The 13,440-nt window shown below is 42.4% G+C and overlaps 1 long non-coding RNA gene across 5 annotated transcripts in view; it reads left to right on the top strand.

Moving 5' to 3' along the window:
- The window catches only part of LOC138526483 (uncharacterized), a 612,646-nt gene that overhangs the window by 318,112 nt on the left and 281,094 nt on the right, over window positions 1-13,440 (top strand). The gene's annotated exons all lie outside the window — the stretch shown is intronic.

The raw sequence follows: 13,440 nt of genomic DNA, 5'->3' as shown, positions 1-13,440 counted from the left end.
AACAGTATTTGAAAAGTGAATCTTATTTGGGAATTTAAATAATTAACGTAAATGCATAATCACGTTCTGCATATTACGCAAACACGCGTTCTGCATGATACATACGCTGGTGAATCTGCCCCCTAACCAGTGAGGGAGATTATTGTCGTAATAACCCCCCACATGCTGAACAAGCATTGGCAATGCCAACAGCTTGGGCCTTTGCGTAGTTGTGGAGGCATGGTATAGGCACTTGTAAAGCGCTGCCGTAGTTGCCATTGATGGTAGCAGGTGCAAAATGGTGTGAGTACCTGAGCATCTAATAGCAGTGCCTGACAAATACCTAATACCTATAGACCAGCCAAAACTGTTGGCTCTGCCAATGCTTGCTTTTAACAGGACCTCAGGGAAGTCCACACATAGTGATTATAAACCGAGTCGCTGAAGGCAGGCCTGGTTAAGACATTTTTATTATGCCTGTAGTGGGTGTAAAGCTCCAGTGAGGTAATTAACTCTCAGAAGACGGCTTAGAAAAAACACTGGCAGGCACTGCTAGTGAAACGTTTGATGGCACGGCTGAAAGTGAGCTCAAAGAGTTTCCATCAGGAAGAGTTTGGGGTAGGGAGGGGCAGGAACTGGGTGGGAATGTCCATAGGCATTAGCATGGCCCTGGGTAGTCAATCAGAGGGCAAATAAACAAACACATACAAGCTGTGTGTCCCACCTCATATGGCATTTCTCCCCATCTGTCCTCTAATACAATAACTTCGTCTTAGTCCAAACTAATAAGGCACTCCTGTATCAGGACCGTGCCTCCTGGGAGGACAATAAAAACAAACACTGCCTGACATCTATCCACACTTTTGCAAACATTCTGGAGTTTGTCAAACTTTGAATATTCTGAAACATAAGGGGATTTGGGGTGTGGCCAAACATATTCGCATGGGCATATTTATTGTGTGATGCTACACAGTGTGCCAGATTGCCCAGTACTTTTTGCCCATTGCTAAACCCAAACTGCAAAAGCCCAAAGCCTTGTTTTCAGAGATTAAAAAGACCTGCAGATGTGGTGAGTTGCTGAAATGCTGCATTTACCTCTCAGATCAGTAAACGTATATTTTTCGAGGTATAACGTGCTTAGTGTTAAGTGTGCTTGCTACATTTTTAGTGTCAATTACAACAGTTTCACAACCACACTGCACATACACTTTAGATATGAGGTAAATATAATATTTAATGGAGATGAAACAGCCGACAAGTGTTTCGACCACAAGGTGGTCTTCTAGGCTTTACTGTGTTTCGGTCCCCCACTTTTGGGAGCTAAGTGGGGGACCGAAACACAGTTAAGCCTGGAAGAAGACCTTGTGGTCGAAACACCTGTCGGCTGTTTCATCTCCATTAAATATTATATTTACCTCATCTCTACAGTTCATGCACAGTGTGGTTGTGGAACTTTTGTAATTGATGCTTTGTTGGTTACCCTGGGCATAGATTACAATTTGTCACAACCACCCGCTGCATTTACACCAGTCGTAGCAATTAATTGCCACCCCATAATTAAACAAAACACAAGGGACTGTTTTGGGATTGCCAACTGTGAGTTGCCCAATATCGTAATCACACTAGAAAAACAGACAGCTTGTCGGGTGAAAACAGGTTAAGAAGAGCCAGCGTCTCTGGCTGGGCTTTCAAACTCGTATAGGATGCACTGTGGCGTGCTAAAAGGCACATGTTAGACCACCTCGGTCTAGACATGTGTCTGCTGCTTTGCAGATGAAATACATTTTGAGCGCTATGTAAACTTGAATGGAGTTTCATGTAGGCCACCCTTGAGGGTGCACTGCACGCTGCACAGCCGTGTGATGCAAACCAAACATGGGGAATTGGCCAACATCGAGTACACATATGCACATCTGCTCAGTTCAAACGCAGTATATGTTACATGGCCTGCGGTAGCGGCCCTGTAGTTATGGTTAGGTTGCTCAACTCATAGGAAGAGCACTTTCTGGGCGGCTTATAACTTCAACTGCTATTGACGAATCCTCACCAAACCTTGGTAATGTGGGCACCTCAGGATGATTTTGCAAAGTTTGGTGCAGTTTCGTCCATGGGGAGCAAAGTTATAGGGGGTCCCCCAACATGTGTGAAAATCCTCATAGATGCAATGGAAAAAAACATCTGCTCATGCCTACAGCCCAAACTGCTGGACGGATTTTCACCAAATTTGCGCCACAAGTGGCAATTTGGTCCCGAAAGTATGCTTTTGTAAATGTAGTCTAAATCCATCCAGTACTTTTCTAAAAAACGGCCCAAAAAGTAGGTAAAAAAGAAAATTAGTGATATCTGTGTCTGGTCCGCTGACTCACTTCCCGATTCAGATATCGTATGCGCCCGATGATTGGTCAATTATGAACATGAGGTGCATCAAAACCTTTGAAACGGAAACCATGTTGGATTCGCAAACAGCGCCCGTAGTCCATGGACATCACGATTAAAACATATAAAAAAATACAACATTGCATTTGTCAAACAAATGAAACAATCTCTGGGGAGCTGAGGGGTGATGAGGATGGGATGAGACATGACTAAAAAAAGCCACAAATGTGGTGTTTTTCTTCTCCGATGTTCGTGAACATCTCGGATGTTCGGGCACATTTCTGTGATGTTTGCAAACATTGCAGATGTTTGGGGACATCCATGCATATTTCTGCATTATAGGGTCGGTGAAAAGCAGTTTTTGGATGCCTTATAACTGGTGCCACTCAATGAAACTGCATGTGGATTTATAATATCATTTTAGACTTGGCCTTTAGACTTGGTTATGCACAATTTGGTGCTGTTTTGCCAAGAGGGGAACAAATTAGAAGGGGGGTTCGCTAATATTTCAAAGGCTTAAAAATGTGGTGCCGTTTGACAAATCTGCACAAAAGTTTGGGAAACAAATTTAGACCCAGATCTGAATGGTTTTACAAAGTTTGGTGGGATTTTGTCAAGAGGGGGCAACATTGGAGGGGGGTCTCAACATGTTTAAATGAATCATAACTTTGTTACCATTTGACAAATCTGGACAAACGTTTTCAGAAAAGAGTTTTGACCCAACAAGTGGGGGCTAAGTTATTGGACTATTCTTTTAACAAACATTTTGACACTTTTCAAAAAAGAAAACATGGACGGATTTGCTGCAAACTCGTGCCAGGAGCATTGGCAAGGACACGAAAGCATGGTTTTGCAAATGTGTCAGTGTTTTATTTTTTTAAAAGTGTTATAATGTAGGTACAAAAAATTGTGATATTAATTTGGTGACTGAGGTTTAGCTTGTGGCCATGGGCAGTGGCTAGATTGTACATGACCCAGACAGTCTGACTTCTGACCATGACCAAGAGGGACCGGCATTGGGGTTAAAGTGGGCATGTGTTAGGCAGAATCCCTTGCAATACCCTTAGGGAACACTATATGAGACTAGGACTACAAGTGGCAGTACAATTTCACCTTTGGTACAAGCCTGTACTACGCAGTAAAGTGGTAGCGATGGCTGAGCAGCCAGACTTACCTCAAGAGCAAATGAACAGTAATAGGGATTACACAAAGGACCACAATTACTGTGACTCAAGCAAACACCGACTCAAGGTTTCTGGTTAAAATATATAAGTACATTTATTTTAAAACCATCTGTTCACAAAACACTTCACTTCTATTAAATAAAACCGCACTGTAAATATTCTACACACAACCAATTCCTCTTGTTCAGGTCAATTCAAGGTAAGTACATTAGGATTTGACAGACCGGTGTTGTAAAACAAAGACGTTACCAGGGGTTAATACACAATCACTTGACAGTAATGACAGTTCGGTTTTACGAAAGAAAAGTGTACGTGCGAAAGAAATATAACCGTAGTCAAACACACTTAGCACATGGAATAAAAACAAGGGAATAGTGGATAAATATCATAGGCAATACTTTTGTCACGGCAACAGAATCAGAAGACGTGTTTTAAGAGGCAGATAAAAGTCAATAGGCCTGCGCCAGTGTCAAATGAGGCAGGGGCTTTGTTGTCGACGATCACATGGTGAGAACAGTTCAAGATTTGCGTAGCCAGGAGTACTGGATATTGTCAAAGGGAGGCAAAAGTTATAAAATGGAAGAAATAAAGGACAATGCTTTGGCAAGGAAATGGGTTCACCCCAATTCCTCAAGGTCGGACAGAGAGAATGACCAAATGGACAAAGTACCTTATTCGGATGAGGAAAGCTGGTGCTACGGCAGTTGTTCCTGGTAGTTCCTGCAGACTCATGGTTCTTGAAGCTTCAGTCGTGGGGACAAGAAGGAGGACGTCTGGAGCGATCTGCACTACCCAGGGTTGAGGCCAGCAGCAGCAAAGCAACAATGAATAAAAGGTGCGCTCCTTAAAAACAGGAGAGGGCTCTTCTGATGGCTATCCGGACCACTACAGCTCTGTGTAGTGATTTCGACCCAGAAGAGGATTATCTGGCTGTAGAAGGTGAGCTGGTGAGCTGGTTGATCCCACCATGCTCAAGAGAAGAAGACTCCGGACTGGATCTTCTCTGTTGTTGAAGGGTAGATAGCTCAGGACTGCAGCAGGGCTTCACCGGGCATCCAGGAGTTGCAGCAGCTGTCTTCTTCTCTGCTTCTCTTTGGTTCTTGTTGTTCCAGTGGCGACTCTGACTTCCAGCCCAAGCGTCCTGCCTTTTATGCCAAAATCCCCCATTCACACAGCCTGGCTGTCAATCACACAGTAGGGGGGTTGTCCACCTCAGCCAATGAACACAAAGGGTGACTTGGGTCTCCAAGGAGACCCTGTGCAGGGGGTGACTAACCCCTCCTCATATTCAGCCCACCTAGACACCCAGACGCCAAAGGAGGGCTTCTTCGCAGAAGCCCGCCAAAGGACGGCGAACAAGGAAACCAAACCTGGTTTGGCGCAAAAAGCAAACAACAAGAAAGACTTTAACAAAAAGAAATGGCGACTAAACCCAACCAAAGCCAACATAAAACACATATGGTCAAGCGGGTTTTATGTTCGAGGCTACTACAATAGCCTAAACATTACCACGTTATATAGGATAAGCGCGGTAGAAAAGTTAGGTAGATACCACTGCCACCAGCCAAGTCTTAATGTTAAGGGAGCGAAACAAGGCTCCATGAGGCACAGACAAAAAGGGGTAAGATTTAACCCTTTCCAATACTCCATGTAAAATGGGATGTACTGGGTCTGTGGTTAAAAAGTGACTATATAAAGTTAATGGCAACGTTACATGTTTCTGGGGAACAGTAGTCATCCCCAGAAATGGAGTTCACAAGGGAAGTCAAAAAGACATCCCTGTGTCACTGCACTAAAGGTGCTGTGTGACACACAAGTAAAAAAAAATGATGCTTAGGGAGTTGGTGTCACTCCATAGCCCATGAACACAAAATATAAAACACACACAAAAAAATACACTGCAAGAGTGGGAAAAAATGCTCACACTCTTACCAGGTGGAAAAAATAAATAAGAATTCTCCCTAACAGCATGGCCACCACGGACCGGCTATGTGGTAAATTGTTTCTAAATCAGGATAGGTTTGAATGGGAAAATAAATTCTGCTCGTTGCTGCGGCACGAAGTGATGGACAGGATTGCAGCAAACAGTCGCGAGGAGCATCAGCATGGACCTCAAAGCATGGTTTTGAAAAATGTAAGTACACAAAATTGTGAATAAACTTTGGTGTCTGGGCAATGGGCCTGGCCCTGAGCAAGGACAAATGTGTACTCTGATTTGCTTATTGGGGCATCGGCATGGACGAAGCCCTAGGATTGAATGGGAACAAATATTCTGCTTGCGGCTACAGCCTGAAGTGCTGGACTGGATTACAACAAACCTGCGCGAGGAGCATCAGCAAGGACCTGAAAGCATGCTTTTGCAAATCTGTCTTGTGTTTTATTTTTCTTAATTGTCAAAATGTAAGTACACAAAATACTGACATAACTTTGGACAGTGGGCCTGGCCCTCGGCAACTTATTAGGGCATGCGGCATGGCCGAAGCGCTAGGTTTCAATGGGAAAGCAAATTCTGCTTGTGGCTGCAGCCCGAAGTGCTGGACGTGATTGCAGCAAACCTGCGGGTGGATCATGAGAAAGGATATGAAAGCATGCTTTTGCAAATCTGTCCTGTGTTTTCTTTTTTTAAAGTGTCACAAAGTAAGATTAAAAAACAGTGATATAAGTTTGCTGTCTGGGCAGTGGGCCAGACCTTCGGCAAGGACAAATGTTTACTGTGATTTGCCTATTGGGGAATGCGGAATGCTCGAAGCCCATGCCCCATGCATTGTGGAGATGGGCCATGGCTGTTAGTCATGAGCCCTGGCCATTGGTTACATTATGAGGGTATAGTGGACATTGAACTAGTAGGCAGGGTAGGTGCAGTGGATAACGGGGTGGTTAGTTGGGGTTGGGGTCGGGGTCAAGGTCGAGCCTCATGCCCTATGCAATTCAACCATGACTTGCATCCCCAGCATGAGCTGCTGATAACAACACACATCAGTCTGCGTTGCAAAAATTATGTTTCTTAAATGAGGTTTACAGTTCTTTGATATATGTTAAAAGTGGAATTATTAATAACTTATATACAGTGATGTAACATCATGAAACATTTTTGTTAATAAAAACCTATGAAATTCACAGAAAAAAGGTTGTTAATGGGACAATATGGTTACAAGTAAAACCAAAGGCCCCGAGAAATGTGCATGTTTACATAATTTGCCATGGACCACACACTTTGGTTAAGCAGCATGCTCCAAGCAGTACACCCCTTTTCGGTGCCGTCATTTTTGGCGCAAGGGATGTTTGAACGTGGCTGACATTGCAGCCACCTCTAAACACCCTTATGCTGAATAAAATCACATGACTGCACTGCAAAAAACCTCACCATCCCCCAGTTGCGTTACTTTTCTTTTAATTCAATTAGTTAAATTAAAAATAGCATACAGCCTTGAACCCTGGTCTTCCAGAGTTCAAGGCCCAACATTTAGCCAGTAGACCACAATGGTGTGGTGCTTCTCAGAGTATACATTTCATACTTAGCCTATCATTAATCTTCAATGATAAAAGACTAGGGGCCTCATTACGACCCAGGCGTTAAGTGGTTAACGGCGCCGTAAAAGTCTGCAGCGCCGTTAACCACTTGGTGCCTTACTACGAGGTCCCTTTTGCGGGACCCAAACTGAACGGCTGGTCTGGACCAGCCGTTAAAGTAGGGACCCGCAAAGGGACCTCGCAGGCAATTACGGTACCGCAATTTGCGGTACTGTAATTGCCGCCTTCCCCATTTCCATTGAGCCCTATGGGGCAAAAATGGGAATGGGGAAGGGCCATGATGAAATGGGGAAATACCGCCCCGCCAACCTTGGAATGGGGCGGTATTTCCCCATTTCACCATGGCGGACACGTTACAACACCGGCACCAACCATGGTGCTAATAGCGCCATGGTTTAGCGCCGGTGTTGTAATGAGGGCCTATGTATGAAACTTGTGAGAGTCCAAACAATGACATCATTGTAGCACAATGGTTAACTGCTGCATCTCAAACTCCTGCAGGCCAGAGTTCTCTGATGGCAGTGTTCAGCATAAATGTGATTTTTTAAAATTTCATTTTTTCTGTTTCATAATGTTTGCGAGAGAAGGTGTAGTCCTCTTTTTGAATATAGGTGCATTGTATGTGGGAATGTGTGATGTGAGAGTGTCCATGTCATCTGAGAGGTTGTGCATCCAATGTGTGCGTGTTTGTTGTGAGCGTGTGTGTGTACATGGTTTGAAGGTGTGAGTGAAGGATTGTGCATGCTGTGTGTAATTGCTCCATGAAGGTGTGTGTTAGTGTGTGCACACGCGTGTGCACCCGTGTGTATGTGAGCATTGTGACACGTCAAGTGTAAGTTTTCAGTGTCAGTGTGTGTGTCGGTGTGTGTGTCTATGGGCCTCATTACACGGTAGGCGGTGAGCCATGGCGCTATTAGCGCCATGGCTCATGCCGGTAAAATACCGGCACCGCCTTGGTGGAAAGGGGCTTTACCGCCCCATTCCAAGGTTGGAGGGGCGGTAAATCCCCCTTCCACCATTGCCCTTCCCCATTCCCATTTCTGCCCCATAGGGCTCTATGGGAATGGGGAAGGCGCTAATTTTAACGTGCCGTAATTAGCTCTGAGGTCCCTTTGCGGGTTGGATTTTAACGCATGCAAATAGCAGGCGTTAAATCCCCCAACCTGCAAAGGGACCTCGTAGTAAGGCGGTAAGGATTTACCGGTACCAGTATTTTACCGGTACAGGTAAATCCTTACCGCCATCCGTGTAATGAGGCCCTATGTCTCCATGTAATTCGGAAGATGCCCATACAGTTCTTATCTTTTTTTTTAATTCTGTCACTTGTAGTTTTGTTTTGTCCATAACATGTCCTGTACTACAAGTCCCAAAATACAAAGTAAAAAGCAAATCTGAATGATCATCTTCCAAATATCAAGGGACGTGTGGCATATAACAATATATACTGTACGTTACTTTATTTATATAGTACGGCCATGGACCCTAGGGATTGAGGGCGCTAGAAGACATAACATCACAATTAACAAATAAAAGCCAATAATAAAAGCAAACTAAAAACCATTAAAAATAGTATCCACCATTTAAAAGCAGCATTATTTAAAAAGATAAGTCTCCAGCTTTTTTAAAAAAAAACTCCAATGATTCAATTCTTCTCATCTCTAAAGGTGGAGAGCTCAAAGCATGTCACTTGGCTAAATTCATATTCATGCTGGTAAGATAGCTCAGCGGGTTGAGCGCTCGCTGCTGCAATCTGAACGTGATCTGCAGGTTGCAGATTCGAATCCCAGCAAGGCCACCTCAGCTTATTGAGTTGGGTGATATTGTATGTAAATATGTGCTCTGTAAAGCGCTTTGGATTAAGGCGCTATATAAATAATACATCATTATGATTTCTCTGCACCTCTATTTGCTTGAGTTCAATTGCACTAGGAGACCTGCAAGTTGTTGAAGGAGGAGGCGCGTAGTGTAGAATCAAAGGGGGAAAAAAGTAAAATATGTATTTTCAGCTGGGGAAAGTGAGAATAAGGGGCTGGAGAGGAGTGGTGTCTAATTGCCCCTGCAGTTTTCAAAGTCTAAAAGTAGAGTAACAGATTAAGGGAATAATGGGACTGTGTCGCAATCCCCTCCCTTGAACTGCAGAGAAAGTCTTGTTGCACTGGCTCACATGCAATGGAAGACATACAAGTATTATTAAACCATTGGTAGTGCATTCAAAATACCTTCTTAAAATCATGCATTGATTGGGTGAACGTTTCCATGAAGGAGGCCACATGGATCAAAGGCATGCCTGTTAAGACTACATAGTCCAGAATACAGAGTGTTTACCAAAATAAACTGTTTTAAAAAAAGAAATCTCTTGAACCCTGAGCTAGAGTTCAAGGACCAGCATTCAGCCACTACACCACAATGGCTTACTGCTTCATGGTGCATACATTTCATACTTAGCCTACAATGTAATATGTGCAATTGTAAAAGACAAAGTATGAAACTTGTGAGAATCCAAACAATAATACCATTGTAGCATAATGGTTAAGTGCTGCGTCTCAAACTCCTGCATGCAAAGTGCCTGCAGGTTCATGCCAATTGCGACCTCTTGTGCCAAAATATCTTAGTGCCGATAGGTCCCTACACCCAACTGGCTTTGTCTAATTGGGCGTGCCCAACCAAAACCTACAGGGAAACCGTTGTGCCATGACGGCATGCGCCTAACTGGCCTACATCGCACAACCCCAACTAACCACATTTAAGTAGCACGGAATCAGGAAAAAAATGACCGGCTGCAAGAATAACATATGCCCACGTACTTTCTGCACCCATAGCAAAAATCAAAAGCTGGCACCCATGAATATACGCTCAGTACTACTTAGATTCAAAGCGAGTAAAGCATCGGCCACCTCATGCCATGTTGCTCTAAGTGGTCTTGTAACTTTGCCTCACTGATTGGGCACCATGGCCTGAAGAGGCTTACCTTTTCTTCACTTTGAAGATAAGTACGGTTGCTCCTGCTAACTGCATGGATGGGAGACCCCGGTCACCAGTGATTTTTCACCCTCAATATCAATGTAGCTGTAAACATATCTATTTTTTTATTATGTATACAAGATTGCAGGGTTTGAGATTACATTATTTTCAGAGGATCACACACTTTGGTTAAGCAGCGTGCTACAAGCTCTTTGTTTTATGGCCGGTCTCTTGGTGACTGTTGTCAGACATCGCACAACCCCAACTAACTGCTTTTAAGCAGGACGTAAAATGGAAAAAAATGACCAACTGCAACAATAACAAAAATAGAAAAAGAAAAATGCGACCATATCTTGGATATAAGCCTCAAAGAAACTAGAGTGCCTACCTATTTAGGACTACTTGTTGATAATAACCTTAATTGGAAGGCACATTGGGAAATAACCAAGATTAAATGCTGAAAACTGGTGGGTACAGTGAGTGTCTTCATTGGTAGAAATTGCAGTTTTTCGGTTAAAACCCTCTTGCTACTCTACACAATGAAAATTGTACCTGGTCTTACTTAGTGAATAGATATCTGGGGTCACGGCTTAACTAAAGAACTAAAAATATTTAAAGCCAGAATGCTAAGGGAGTTGTTTCGCATTCCTCATGCTGTTTCAGTGGAATATCTATATCTTGACTTTGAGCTTACGTGCATTCAATCCATCTTGATCAATAGATCCTTTATGTGCTCTGTTGATCTGATGACCCTGAATAACAATACTATCATTGGTGACCACACTAAGTCCTTTCTAATCTTAGACAATTTTACTTTGATTGGAGTGTGGGGGAAAATATTCTCTATTTTTAATAAAAGGAAGAGTGAATTTGAGCTTACTTTACTTCCAAATAATATCAATCGAATAAAACAATGATTAAAAAGGAAGATACGATCATACAATCATGAAAATAATATGGTCCTTCATTATACCAATTTACACAGTGGCCCCTTTATTGAATATATTAACTCACGAAACTGTCTTCCAAACTATATTGTGGCATTCCCTGAAGCATGGGTCATTAGACAATACTTGCTTTTAATCGTTAACATAAGTAAAGTTTTGGAATGCGATGGGGCGAAGAAGGGCCTATCTCAAAATGAGCGTAACTGTCAGTTATGTGGAGAAAACACCATGGAATCTCTTGAGCATATTATGACAGAATGTTTAAGCTTAACCCCTTAAGTGCCAAGGGCGAGGTGTTTCATCCTTGGGATTACCTCCCTGTTGCCAAGGACGAGATAGCTCGTACTTGGCACTTAAGGGGTTAATGAAACAGAAAACGTTAGAAGGCATTGAATAGCGAAATACCAAAATTACCAAAAAAGGCCTTGGCACTGGGGGGGAAAACCCATGCCAGTGAGGCATTAGAAATCATGTCATGAAATCTTATAGTAATAGTTTTAACTGTGATGATACAGAAATAATGTGGAAAATGTTTATGGACGGGAATTATGTGAATTTCACCTTTTATATGATAACATTTTATAGAAAATGTATTGAAATATTTGATCTGATTGAAGATTGAGTGTGTTGACTTTGTTAATTCTGGTGTTATTTCATCTGAACAAAAATGTAGTCCGATGTGACTAATACTTGTGAGTATAAGATGTGATTTTGATATTTTAATGGAGTTTTATTTGCTCGATGTATGTGCTGTTTTGTATGTTTGTCTCACTTTTATAATGTTATTGTTGGTTTTTATGTTGTATATACAAAACGACTTTGCTGTATGTATATTCATAAAATTGAAATTGAAAATAACATATGACCAGGTACTTTTGCCCGCACAGCAAAAATCAAAAGCTGGCACACATGAATATATGCACAGTAAGTGAACAAGTATCTTAAAGTGAAATATACATATGTAGTTAAACAGACCTACTCCTTAGACGAACAAGCGGAGGACAAAATAGCATTGCACTTTTCAAAAAAGTAATGAGAGAGGAAATGTTCTAATAAATATACTGGCAAGGTAAAAAAGGTGCTCACCTTTTAAACCCAGCAATATGTTATGAAATATTCCCATGAAAACTAAATCCCAATACGAAACAAGTGCTTGTGGTCTTGTGAGTAAGCGTCTTCACTGGGAACATGACAACCCGAGTAAAATCCTGGTAGCCAAAAACTTCAGCAAGCTTGCCAACCTCAAAAAACCCAAAGGTCTGAATCTGCCGCCTGAAAAAAGTTACGCTGTCCACCCACATGTGTCCTTTACTGGTGCCATGAAAAGCAGCCACAATCAGGGGAAAATAACTGCACCAGTGCTCAGGATTGCAAACTCTCTTGCCACATCGTGGGCAAATACTTATGACTTAATTTCCCGCTCATCATTTCTCCTCCTCACCCCCATGTCTAGCTTTCAAAAATACTCTGCTTTATGATGCTAACTTGAAAAGTAAACATACCATAATGTCACTCAATGATATAAATCCTTATAGAACTATGTTAGGCAAAAAGTGTACAAGTGTGGTATTATTCCCCTCATCTTGACTGTGAGACTACAACTACCAAAAACGCAATTCAGCAAAAGGCAAAAAATGGTCTCTGACTGTAAAACCTTTAAGGTATGACAGTAGCACAGTTTAAAAAAAATTAATGCGGATGCCATGTGTTATGAGATATTATTTAAAAATAAGAAAAAACTTGGCATTCGGGACTGTGGACTGTCTCCCATCAATGCAGTAACTCGGACTGACCGTGCTTAGATTCAAAGTGAGAAAGGATCCAGCCCCCTTAGGCCATGTTTCTCTAAGTGATCTTGTAAGGTGGGCACATTTATGAGGCAACATGGCCTTTGGGGGCTGACCCCTTCCTGGCTTTGAAGTTAAGCAGGGTTCATAACAGTTACTGCCAGAATCGGACACCCACTGTTGCTGTGAAAATATCTATTTTTTTATTATTGACTGGGAGACTACAACTACCAGAATGCAATTCAGCAGAAGGCAAAAAACGGTCTCTGAGTGCAAAACTTTCAAGGACTGACAGTAGCATGGTTTAAAAAATTAAAATATTTCGGAAGCCCATTCATGCAGTAACCTGGACGGACCCTGCTTAGCTTTAAAGCAGGACTGAGACTGCTTGGCTTCAAAGCAAGGAAAGGGCCAGTCCATTTCTGTTATAACATTGGCTCATTTATCTGCCAAAATGGCCTGAGGCAGCTGGCCCCTTCCTCACTTTGAAGCTAAGAAGGGTCTGTCCTGGTTATTGCATAGATGAGCGACATGGATGGCAATCATGTAACTGGCCATGGCCAGTGATTTTTCAACCCTTTCGTCACTATATCTGTAAAAATATCTTCAGAAAAAAACAAAAACTGTAACCGTGGGTGCTGAAAAAAATGTGTTCCTGCCACCAATGCCCTCACC

The sequence above is a fragment of the Ambystoma mexicanum genome, chromosome 7p (genome assembly GCF_040938575.1).
Source record: "Ambystoma mexicanum isolate Mex_15411 chromosome 7p, UKY_AmexF1_1, whole genome shotgun sequence".
NCBI classification, from domain to species: Eukaryota; Metazoa; Chordata; class Amphibia; order Caudata; family Ambystomatidae; genus Ambystoma; species Ambystoma mexicanum.
Note: the sequence above shows the minus strand (reverse complement) of the source record. Positions and strands in the feature narration are given on the sequence as shown.